The sequence below is a fragment of the Daucus carota genome, chromosome 4, assembly GCF_001625215.2.
Source record: "Daucus carota subsp. sativus chromosome 4, DH1 v3.0, whole genome shotgun sequence".
NCBI classification, from domain to species: Eukaryota; Viridiplantae; Streptophyta; class Magnoliopsida; order Apiales; family Apiaceae; genus Daucus; species Daucus carota.
In genome coordinates, this window is record NC_030384.2 from 18,693,546 (window position 1) to 18,705,879 (window position 12,334).

The window sequence follows — 12,334 nt, forward strand, 5'->3', positions numbered from 1 at the left end:
AAAAAGGAATGAATATGCTGTCGAAGAAAAAGGTACTATCTGGTCTGACTAATATACATTTGAAAAGGTGTTCTCACTGTGTTGCTAGCAAGCAAAACAGAGTTTCTTTTAAGAGTTGTCCTCCCTCTCGTAGAGAGCATATACTTGACTTGGTGCATTCCGATGTTTGTGGTCCTATGAAAACCCGAACCAATGGTGGTTCATTATACTTACATTCGTCGATGATCATTCAAGGAAGTTGTGGGTTTATACCTTGAAGACTAAAGATCAAGTATTAGACGTGTTTAAGCATTTTCAGGCTTTAGTTGAGAGACAGACTAGGAAAAAACTGAAGTGTATCCGGACAGATAATGGAGGGGAGTATACAGGTCCCTTTGATGTGTATTGCAGACAACAGGGTATTCGGCATCAAAAGACTCCACCAAAGACATCTCAGCTTAATGGTTTGGCAGAGAGGATGAATGGAACACTAGTGGAGCGGGTCAGATGTTTACTTTCACATGCTGAGTTGCCGATGTCTTTCTGGGGTGAGGCACTGAATATTGCGGTAAATGTATTAAATCTCTCACCTTGTGTTCCTTTACAGTTTGATATTCCAGATAGAGTTTGGAGTGGCAAAGATGTTTCTTATGATCATTTGCGTGTCTCTAGATGCAAGGATTTTGTGCATATTCCCAAAGATGAAAGGTCTAAACTGGATGTGAAGACTAAAGAGTGCATATTCCTTCGTTATAGCCAAGATGAGTTCGGCTATAGGCTCTATGATCCAGTTTCAAAGAAGATTGTGAGAAGCCGAGATGTTATCTTTATTGAAGATCAGAGTTTGAAAGATGTTGGGAAGGCAGAGTTAGTTCCTCAACATAACAATGATCTGGTTGATTTGGATCCAGTTCCTCTAAGACATTTGGACTCGCAGGTTGGAGACGGTGCTCATGATAATGACCAACATGACACTAATACCGATACTCCTGACAATAGTGACATGGATGATTATGCCCATGAGGAGTCACCGGTACAAAATATTCCACCATTCGTTCCACTCAGGCGGTCTAATAGAGATCGTCATCCTTCCAACATGTATTCTGCTGATGAGTATGTTCTATTGACTGATAGTGGTGAACCTGAATCTTATGCAGAAGCTATGGAAGATGAGCACAAGAAGGAGTCGGTTTATGCCATGCAAGATGAGATGAAATCCTTGTATGAGAATAATACTTTTGAGTTGGTGAAGCTACCTAAGAGAAAACGAGCTTTGAAAAACAGGTGGATTTACAGAGTGAAACAAGATGAGCATACTTCACAACCACGGTACAAAGCTAGGTTGGTCGTCAAGGGATTCAGTCAGAAAAAGGGTATTGATTTTGATGAGATTTTTTCTCCCGTTGTTAAGATGACATCAATTCGTACGGTGCTTGGTTTAGCAGCTAGTCTTGATTTGGAGGTTGAACAAATGGATGTCAAGACAGCTTTTCTACATGGTGACTTGGACAAAGAAATCTATATGGAGCAGCCTGAAGGTTTTCAGGTTAAAGGTAAAGAGGGGTATGTTTGTAGACTTCTAAAAAGTCTATATGATTTGAAGCAAGCACCAAGGCGATGGTATAAGAAGTTTGAGGCATTTATGAAGAAGCAAGGCTATTGCAAGACTATTTCTGACCATTGTGTTTTTGTTCAGAGATTTTCAGATGATGATTTTATCATATTATTGCTTTATGTGGATGACATGCTTATTGTTGGCAAAAATACTGAAAGAATTTCCCAACTGAAGCAATAGTTGAGTAAGTCCTTTTCCATGAAGGACTTGGGGCCAGCGAAACAGATTCTTGGCATTCGTATTCATCGAGATAGAGTAGCCAAGAAGGTGCATATATCACAAGAGCAATATATTGAGAAGGTGCTTTGCAGGTTCAACATGGATAAAGCTAAAGTTGTTAGTTCTCCTCTTACTACCAACTTTAAGTTAACTGAAAAGGATTCTCCTTCTACGAAGGAAGAAATTGCAGAGATGGATGGAGTTTCATATGCCTCAGCAGTAGGAAGTTTGATGTATGCTATGGTATCTACGAGACCTGATATAGCCTTTGCAGTTGGGGTTGTCAGTCGTTATCTTACAAATCCGGGTAAGAAGATTGGGAAGCAGTTAAGTGGATTATGCGATATCTTAGAGGTACTTCCAAATTGGATCTTACATTTGGGAATGATAAACCAGTGCTTATTGGATATACATATTCTGACTTGGCAGGTGATAAGGATACATTGAAATCCGCTTCTGGATATTTGATGACTTTTGCAGGGGGAGCAGTCTCATGGCAATCTAGGTTGCAAAAGGGTGTTTCACTTTCTACTGGGGAGGCAGAGTATGTAACAACAACTGAAGCTTGTAAAGAGTTGTTGTGGTTAAAGCGGTTGATGCAGGAGCTTGGCTTCCCGCAACAACGCTACGTGGTTCTTTGTGATAATCAAGCAGCTATTGATATAGCTAAGCATCCAACATTTCATGCAAGGACGAAACATATCGATATGAGGTATCATTGGATCAGAGACCCTCTTGAAGAAGGGTTGTTTGAAGTGGAAAAGGTACACATGATGATAATGGTTCTGATATGTTGACAAAGTCTTTAGCTAAAGGGAAGCTAAAAGTATGTTGTTCAATCGCCGTAATGGCGAACTCTTTCTCATAGTTAGAAAGGGGGAGATTTGTTGGGTTTTAGTTTCTACCTATGAGATTAAAAGCCCAATAGGATTACCCTTGTTTTGGCCCACAAGGAGATAAAAATAAAGGGAACCCTATATATAAATATAGGAGGAGATTTGTGAAAATAAGCAAGAGAGAAAATGGGCAAAGGAGAGAAATTGGGTGAAAATTCGTAGGTAATTTTCTGGTTGCGCTGCCTGCCTTGTTTTTGCGTTTCTTGGAGTTCCAACGGTCGAATCTTCTTGAATTTCGGACAGCATCTTCCTAACACCGATATCTAAATTCTAAACGGTGGAGATCGGATTCGGAGGTGTATTTGAGGGGCTGGGCAGTAGCTAAAGAGCCGTGGAGAGGCTGAACCTAGCCGTGGATCTTTGTTCTCTTTGTTGTCTTATTTGGTTCCATACTTCTTGACGAGTTATTCCAAGAGTGTGAAGGTGATTGTATTCCTCTAGTTCTATCTAGAGAAGAACTTGGTGTATTACCCATATAATTTATCATAGTGAATTGTTTGGGTGGACTACGGTCCCGTGGTTTTTACTCCTTTCATTGAGGGGGGTTTTCCACGTATAATTCTTGGTGTCTTGTTTATTGTTTATTGTTGTTTTACTTGTTTGTTTCATCAAAGGTTCATACAAGTAGGGATAAGTATTGTCCAACGAAGGTTAATTCCGCACTTAGTTGTTGCCGTTGTGGTCACTTTTTCCCATCACCGCTCAGTCATAAGCATTTATAAAAAGTTGAGAATGCTATCTTTTGTCTCGGCTTCTTTCCCAAACAATTTAATCACTTATAAGTTTTAATTTACTTCTAACTTTTAGTCAAATTCTTTATTTTTAATAAGAAACATTTTTTTAAGTTTATACAAACCGCCCCGATATATGTCAATCAATTATTTGGTTAGAAGCGGGTGTAAGTGTTTTTTTTCTTTAGCACTGTTTTTACAAAAATTTGCAGGGTTAAAAGCCAAGCCTATTTAATTTCTATAACAATGGAGAATTGTTTTAACGTATGAATATTTAGAAGATCGAATGGATGAATATCGAAAAAAAAATAAAACAGAAGAACACAAACAATTTTGGTTACACGGAAAAACCCTTGTAAAAGGTTAAAAACCGCGGGTGGGAATGTCTCAGCCAAATTTCCACTATAATGATTAAGTATGAGCTTACAATCAAGAGAAATACAAGATACAAGCATAAAAACTGTAGTCGTCGTCATCAGAAGATGTTCCCGTCGGTGGCAGTGCGTACTCTTCGACAACAGTTTGTACCCGTCGGCAGTTCAATGTACCCATTAGCAGAATGATTTGAGAGCGATGATGATGTAGAGCTCAGTTGATAAAAGATGAAGAAGCCAAAGCTATCGCATGTTAATATGTAAGTGTACGTGTATTAGTTTGTATATCTAGGGCTTGGTTTAGGGTTTATGCGTAAGAAAAATAATGATATTAGGTAGAAGAAGAAGTTGTAGGCTTGTAGAAGTCTCTTGGTGATAATCTCTTAGAGTTGTACTACAATGTAATGAGTAGAAGATAACTCAGAGTCTATTATGCAGCATATAGAGATACCCTAGAGGTAGTGTAATGTGCCGCTTTTTTATTTCTTTCACCCTCCGTATATATATTTGTCTTCCAAGAGTCCTATACCTTATGCAACTCTTATTTTCTCTCCAATTAACTCCCACCTACATGGAACTTCCTCCTAAACTGATGGCACTTCTCCAACTCATATTTGAATGCTCCTCCTAAAAAGGTGGATGGTTGAGACTTGGTCTCTTGCCTTATCAGCCTGCACGTCGTGTCGTCGGTACTTCATGTCGAGTCAGTGCACTTCCCGTCATGTCCTGACGCCTGTAAAATCTGGGTACAAACAATAGCCCCAAATTTTGTTGGGTGGAGACATGCGTCCAATAAAATTACTTCTTGAACACTCCATTTTCCTCAGATCATGGCAAATAGGAACATCGATGCTATGTTAACATACTGACGCTTGCAACATGTGATCATGTCATGTCGATTTGTCTTGTTTTCTATTGTCTTTTATCAAGTCTCAATCTCGTTGTGTCTTTATAATGTTATCTCGAGTTGTCATCGTTGTCTAGATCTTCTAATGATGAAAACATCGACGAGTAGCTGCTTTGTTGTTGTCAGTTTCACGTTCAAAGATAAGAACATTTGTATTTGCTCTAGTTGTTTACAGGCTTGTATGTAGTTGAAATCAACCCCGCAATATTAACATGTCAAGTTGTATGACGTTGCTTTGCATTATATATGTAAAGCCCCTTGTAGATGTCTTCTGACATGTACAAGATGTTGTATATAATCTTGTCATTGTCAGCTGCATATTTCTATGTGTCTGTGGCTTGAATTTGGTTCATGTGACCCCTTAATTTGAAATGATTGTGACGTAGTAAATGGGAGTACCAACACGTAAAGTGTTTTGTAGCATGTTTTTCATCCGTAATATGTAACTTATAGACATAATGTGTAACTCGTCATCATATCGTGATATGTTGTTTGTGATGTATATGTCACTTGTAATTATAACGTATGACATGTAGTCAATGCAATCTGTCGTGACATGTGTAAGTGATGGCATGTAAAAATGTATGTTGTAATTCATGTGTAATGTATTCGACCAAGGGTCATGACTTATGTAATTTTATGGAGTTTTCGTCGTCATGTACGTTAAATACGTCGATGTATTTAAACTTGTAATATGCGTAATTTTACTCGACAAATTTGTTTTTCAAACGTTGATGCACGTAGTATATGTATTCGACAAATATATATATATATATATATATATATATATATATATATATATATATATATTCAACGAATATATAATTTTCAAATGTTGATGCATGTAGTATATGTATTCGACAAATATATAATTTTCAAACGTTGTTGTATCAACAAATTTATTTATTTTCAAACGTTGATGCATGCATTCGTAGGCTGGCTAAAAGGCCTTCCCTCTTGAAACTCAGCTCGTAATCGTAATTGTGATTATGAAATATTCATAATGTTTTAACGCATCATTATTCGTGGCGTCGTTAGTTATTTGTTTAATGTGTAGTAATGTCGTCATAATCTGTCGATAATGATCAACCGTAGTAGGATGGGTGATCAGCCCTCCTTATTTTTTGAATATATTTCTAATTTGTACTTATGCAATATCATGTCACAATTAATATCATGATGAAGCTGTCAACTCTTAGCAGTTAAATATGAAGACAAGTTACATAACATATTTCATTACACATATCAAATCAAGTAGAGTAGCAAGTCATGTAAGAAAAAAGCACATGTAACATTATGCTTAGATCACAAATCATTCAAGCAAACACTTACTCGAAGCATGAAATATCATCTAAATGACTTAAGCCCAAGCAAAGATCATAATCAACTTATTATCATATTGCTAAAGATTAAGAGAATAAATAAGATGAGCTCACTTACATGTGATAAAGCTTTAGATGTAGCGCGTTCGAGCCCCTTGGGACTTGTAATTCGTAATTCGTAATGTAACGTTGAATCTCGTTGGAGTCGTCAGACACTTCTAGAGGTGTCAATGATTCACGTCATGGTGTTGACCGTCATGTCCCCTGTCATCAAGCTGACCTTAATCAACTTTTTTGGACTTGTCGCAACTACTCCATTTTGATTCTTTCTTATATGTTTATCCTTTGTGGTCATGTCATGTGTCTTTACTTCACATCATGTTGAACCTATTGATCATGCCATGTCCGGACAGGTGAAAATTTTGGATATGACGTCAGCCCCATGTGTTTTGACTCTGGTCGTCATGTTGTTGGTCTCTTTAGAGGTTGTAGTCAACTCAAGTTGGATTTGCATACTTCTAGAATTGTCACCAACCGTGTCGTTGAAATGTGTATGTCTTTGACATGTTTCTCTTTCATTCATCCATAGAGTAATATTCAAAATTTTCATGTCCGTCTTCTTCAAATCATGTCCTTGGTTCGCATGTCGTTCATTGTCGTCGTTCCCTTTTTGTATTCACATTTTTATTGTAACATAGAATTCACAAGTTGTGCTGTTATTTTTCGTTGCGTAGATGTCATCCATGTCCTGTTGTCCATGTCGCATTACGTGTGGTTTACTAGTACCCGTCAGATGTGATGAGATTAGTGTAACTTGTTCATGTCAATCCTGTCGTACATTTCTTAGAGTCTTAAACTTGACAGGTACCTTGGCAGGTACCTTCTCAGAGTCTTTGTGTATCACTGAACGATGTGACACATGTATCTCATCGGCTTCTCATACTATCACGTGTTGTAGGTTGAAGGCGTCGACATTCGGACGCCTATGCATTCGGACGTCTTGCGTTCCATCCAAAGTAGACAACTAATAAACTCCACGACCGATCACTGCGTCTTTGAGATAAAGGTCGTCACAGGTGTAAGTGAAATTCCCAGCTATCGCATCCATGGTGTCTTGAAACACTTTCCTCAACGCTAGATGTTGTCCTCACGTATGGTCTGTAATCTCTTACAATGGACGTTGTTATCTTCTCAAATTATTTCAAAATCATTTTCACAGGTTGAAGGCGTCGGCTACATTGATGGACGACTTGATGCACTCGTCGGACAGTCTCCTGAACCATGATAATGTTGGACGTGTCGGTGTAATTTCGAGATTTTTACTCGTGAATGGTCTTCGTAATGCCTTAAAGATTAGTGTCGTAAACTTCTATTGTGTGTGTTGAGTGACGTGTTCTTCAATTCATCCAACCCGTCAACGTGAGCTCAATTGTCATAGAAATCATGCAAGTGTTTCGCTAGTTTCCCACAGACGGCGCCAATTGTTCTTACCAAAATTTTCAAGGTTAAAAGCCAAGCCTATTTAATTTCTATAACAATGGATAATTGTTTTAACGTATGAATATTTATAAGATCGAATGGATGAATATTGAAAAGAAAATAAAATACAAGAGCACAAACAATTTTGGTTACGCCGAAAACCCCTTGTAAAAGGTTAAAAACCGCGGGTGGGAATGTCCCAGCCAAATTTCCACAATAATGATTAAGTATGAGCTTACAATCAAGAGAAATACAAGATACAAGCATAAAAACCGTAGTCGTCGTCATTAGAAGATGTTCCCGTCGGCGGCAGTGCGTACCCGTCGACAACAGTGTGTACCCGTCGGCAGTTCAATGTACCCATCAGCAGAATGATTTGAGAGAGATGATGATGTAGAGCTCAGTTGATAAAAGATGAAGAAGCCAAGGCTATCGCATGTTAATGTATGTAAGTGTACATGTATTAGTTTCTATATCTAGGGCTTGGTTTAGGGATTATGCGTAAGAAAAATAATGATATTTGGAAGAAGAAGAAGTTGTAGGCTTGTAGAAGTCTCTTGGTGATAATCTCTTAGAGTTGTACTACAATGTAATGAGTACAAAATAACTCAGAGTCTATTATGCAGCATGTAGAGATAACCTAGAAGTAGTGTAATGTGCCCCTTTTTTCTTTCTTTCATCCTCCGTATATATATTTGTCTTCCAAGAGTCCTATCCCTTATGCAACTCCTATTTCCTCTCCACTTAACTCCCCCGTGCATGTAACTTCCTCGTAAACTGATGGCACTTCTCTAACTCATATTTGAATCCTCCTCCTAAAAAGGTGGATGGTTGAGACTTGGTCTCTTGCCTTATCAGCCTGCACACATCGTGTCGTCAGTACTTCATGTCAAGTCAGTGCACTTCCCCTCATGTCCTGACGCCCGTAAAATCTGGGTACAAACAAGCACTATGATCCATTCTAGCAGCAACAACTTGGAAACGAACAGTTGAGGCTTCTTCCAAGTATAACGTCTTTGTTGCAATGTTAAAAGATTTCAAGGGCACTACAGATCCTAAATGATCTTCAACTGAAAGATCCGAAGACACATTAACATTGATAGGTATAATTACTAGATTTTTGGAGCCATCAATAATCACTGGATATTCATGAAGCACATCTTCCCCTGCATCCCCATTACCACTTCATCAGGATTGAAAGGAACCAATGGAAAATGATTGATGTAGCCATACATACGGCAGAAGTGGCCTGATGTAATGCTTTTGGGAAAGTTTTACAAGCATTTCGTTGCATTAGCTAAGAAATTTCTGCGCGATTATAACATCACTGGTTTTGTGTTACAATAGTTGTAATAGTAAAGTGAATATATTTCATATAATTAGAATTAGAATTATATTCTATATTATTTGTGACTATAGAATGTCATATATAATATTCTGAAATTTTTAAAATTTATTACCTTTTGTTTCAGAAATCAATAATATTATATTTAAATTAAATAAGAGATTTTCAGTATATATAAAATTGTATAAATAATTTATTAATTAAGATTTTAAAAAAATAAAAATAAACACAGTTATCAAGGGGAAAGTTTGGGCGCCATATTTCCCCCCTAAACTAAACACCCAATATACTTCCCAACCCCCCTCCCCTCCCCACCCCAATCCAAACACCCCGACTCCGTCCCTCATTGCAAACACCTTCTCCCTCTTCAGTCTCTCTTCACCCTCTCCCTCATCGGTCTCTCTTCATCCTCTCCCTCTTCAGTCTCTCTTCGACCTTATCTGTTATTTTACACTAACTATAAGAAAGATTGTAGAAGGGGGGGGGGTTGAATACAATCTTTTACAAACTTAAAAGATTCAAGAATAGTTAATACTTAACAATACTAGAAAAGAAAAACACCAAGTATTAAAAAATATGGGTGGATTGAATGATCCACCAATGAGATTTTATATTGAAGAATTTTTGGATTCGTTACAATTCTCACAGCTGCAGGTTCAACACTTGAACTGTTTCCAACTGTCAGATTTCTCTCAAGAAATTTGAACAAGTTCAACTGATGCTACTAACTATGTTATATACTCCAAGGTTACAAAGTTTAACTAGAATACAAATTTTGCACTCTAACCTAAACTATACTGCACATCTTTGTCTTATGCATGCCTTCTGTGATGTCTTCATATTTGACCATCTTCTTGATTTGATCCAGATTGCATTGCATGAGATAAGAATGTTTCTGGTTCTTCTTTATTGTCCTAATCAGGCTTCCATGTCTATTTTAGTGCAATTCGATTCATGTGACTTGTCAGAATTAAACTCTAGTCACTTTCAATGGATGTTTGCTTCATCCGTTGAAAATGCCTTCATCCATCGAACGAATTACAAACTTTATCGATCGAATACTGTTCCAGTCTCATCAGTTGAATACTTCAGCTTCATCAGTTGAACACTTTGTCTTCATCAGTTGAATGCTTGGTCTTCATCAGTTGAACTATAGTGCACTCTTCATCAGTTGAATTGTTACAACTCATTAGTTGAATATCCTTCACTTAGACAAAATTACATGGCATTGGATATTTACAATTAGCCATCCTATTCTATCCATTCGTTGATAATTCTAAAATGAAGTTACATAACAATTACACTGAATTTTGATAAAGATTCGTTGATATTGATTCCTAACAATCTCCCCCAATTTATGACTGGAGAAGATGCAGACATAAATTCTACACTTGATGATAACAAAAACACAAATAAAACAAAGTACAAAATTTAAGTGCATGAGATAGAAAATTTACAGATGATTTTGCTCCTCTAGACTGAGCAGTTCACTTTTTCCTAGAAGATCTTCTTCTGGACTTAAGCTTTTCTTCAAGAATTTCAATCTGTTTCTGAAAGATCCTGTAGATACATTCTTCATCACTATCTTGTCTATTGAGCTTGGATTGGAGAGTTTTCAGAGTATTCATTTGAGTTGATCTTTAGGTCTGAAGAATCTCCTAACACCCTGGTTGTCCCTAAACTCCATAATGGGGGTTGGCTCATAATGAATTTTCTTTCTAGTGTAGGGAATCTTCAGCTTCCTTGGCATGCTACTATCAGAACTCCACTCTTTCCTAATTTCTTGAATTCTCTTTAACACCATCTGCTTGGTTGGAGGTGCGAAGCCTCCAGTTCTTTTCATTGCAGCAAAAATCTTGGTGAGAGAACTGAAGCCTTCAGTACTGAGAACCCTGTGAAGAGGCTACACAACATCACCCTTGCTTTTGTATAAGAAAGCAAGTCTTTCAGGTAGCTTGGATGTATTCTCTATTCCTCTCACTTCTTGCAAATCATCCAAATCCAGCTCAAGCTCTGAGATTTCTTCAATATTAGTGATGAAAAGATAATCATCCTTGTTCTCAGGTTCTTTAGGAGGTTTTGAAGCATTAACTAGTTTTCTTGCCATTGTTTTCCCTTTCTTCTTTGGCTTTGTTGTATCCTGGACAAGAAAAGCTGGAATTGGAATATCTTCAAGATCAATTTGCTCCTCCTTTGGTATGATTGGCTCTTCATGAAAGTTGACATCAGAATGCTCAACTGTGGTTGCCTTGATTGGAGAAGAAGGATTTGAAGTTTGCACTAGTTCTTCTTCTCTTCTCTTAGCAGGCTCAGGCATCTTTGATTTGGCTTTTAGTCTAGGCTTCTTTTTCTTTGGAGCTTCCTTGGGAGCATCTCTATTTTCATTTGATAGCTCAGCCTCTAACTCTTCCATGAGCTCAATAGCATACCTTTCATCAACTTCTATTTCTTTGTTAATAGCAAGTTGTGTTTCTCTTTCCTTTCTTTCACATTCTCTGGCCACCTCCTCAGCTTTTTCAAAAGAATAATGTGGGTGGCCAGTTCCAACAAACAACTTCTGGCCTTCTCTATAGATTATAGCAAAATGAGCTTTTAAGGCTTCATCTGTGCTATCTTAGTAGCTCTTGATCTCTTGGCCCAGAAGCTTGTTCTTATATCCGGGAAAATTTTGTGATATTTAATTATAATAAATAACTGTTAAATGTTTTATCTGTCCATGTACAATTATTGTCATTTTCATGAAGCATGATTATTTTATTAACTACCAATAAATTGAATTCTCGCATAATTACCAAATTGTGATTATATTAATTGGTGAATATCATGATTAGTTGCCATAATATTTGATTGATGCCATTAATTGATTAATTGTGGTACGTGTTAAATTTTATAATTATAATTGTTTATTCTCGAACCGAGTGTGTAGCTTAGAAAGTGAGTTTATTAGCATTTTCATAAATCAGAGTTGGTCTTTGATTTAAAAATATTAAAATCCGTGTTTATTTATATTACAAACTATTGTCCAATTAAAATTACCAGAATATTTCAATTTTGGTATTTTTATGTTTTAACTGATTGCAAAATAATTATAAATCTCGCAGATAATTATTTTTGATTATTTGCACTTTTAAAATTATTCGGATAGTTTGATTTAAATATTTAAAAGAATTCAAAAATAAAACTTTTCACGGATTTATTTGATTTAGCTTCTTTAAAAATAGAGGGGGTGTAAACTTTTATATAAACAGTTTTAATTGATAAAACCAATTAGTGACAAGCAGTTTCGTCGATGTATTGCTGGCCACATTAGTTAGGATATATATGTTAGGTCCTATATTTTCACTATATAGAATGATATAGTGATCACAATCTGTAACACAGTAAGACAATATAAGAGATCGAAAGCAGTAAACTCTTATATTCACAAAGCTTTAATAGTTACAAAAACTCTCTCAGTGATTTATATT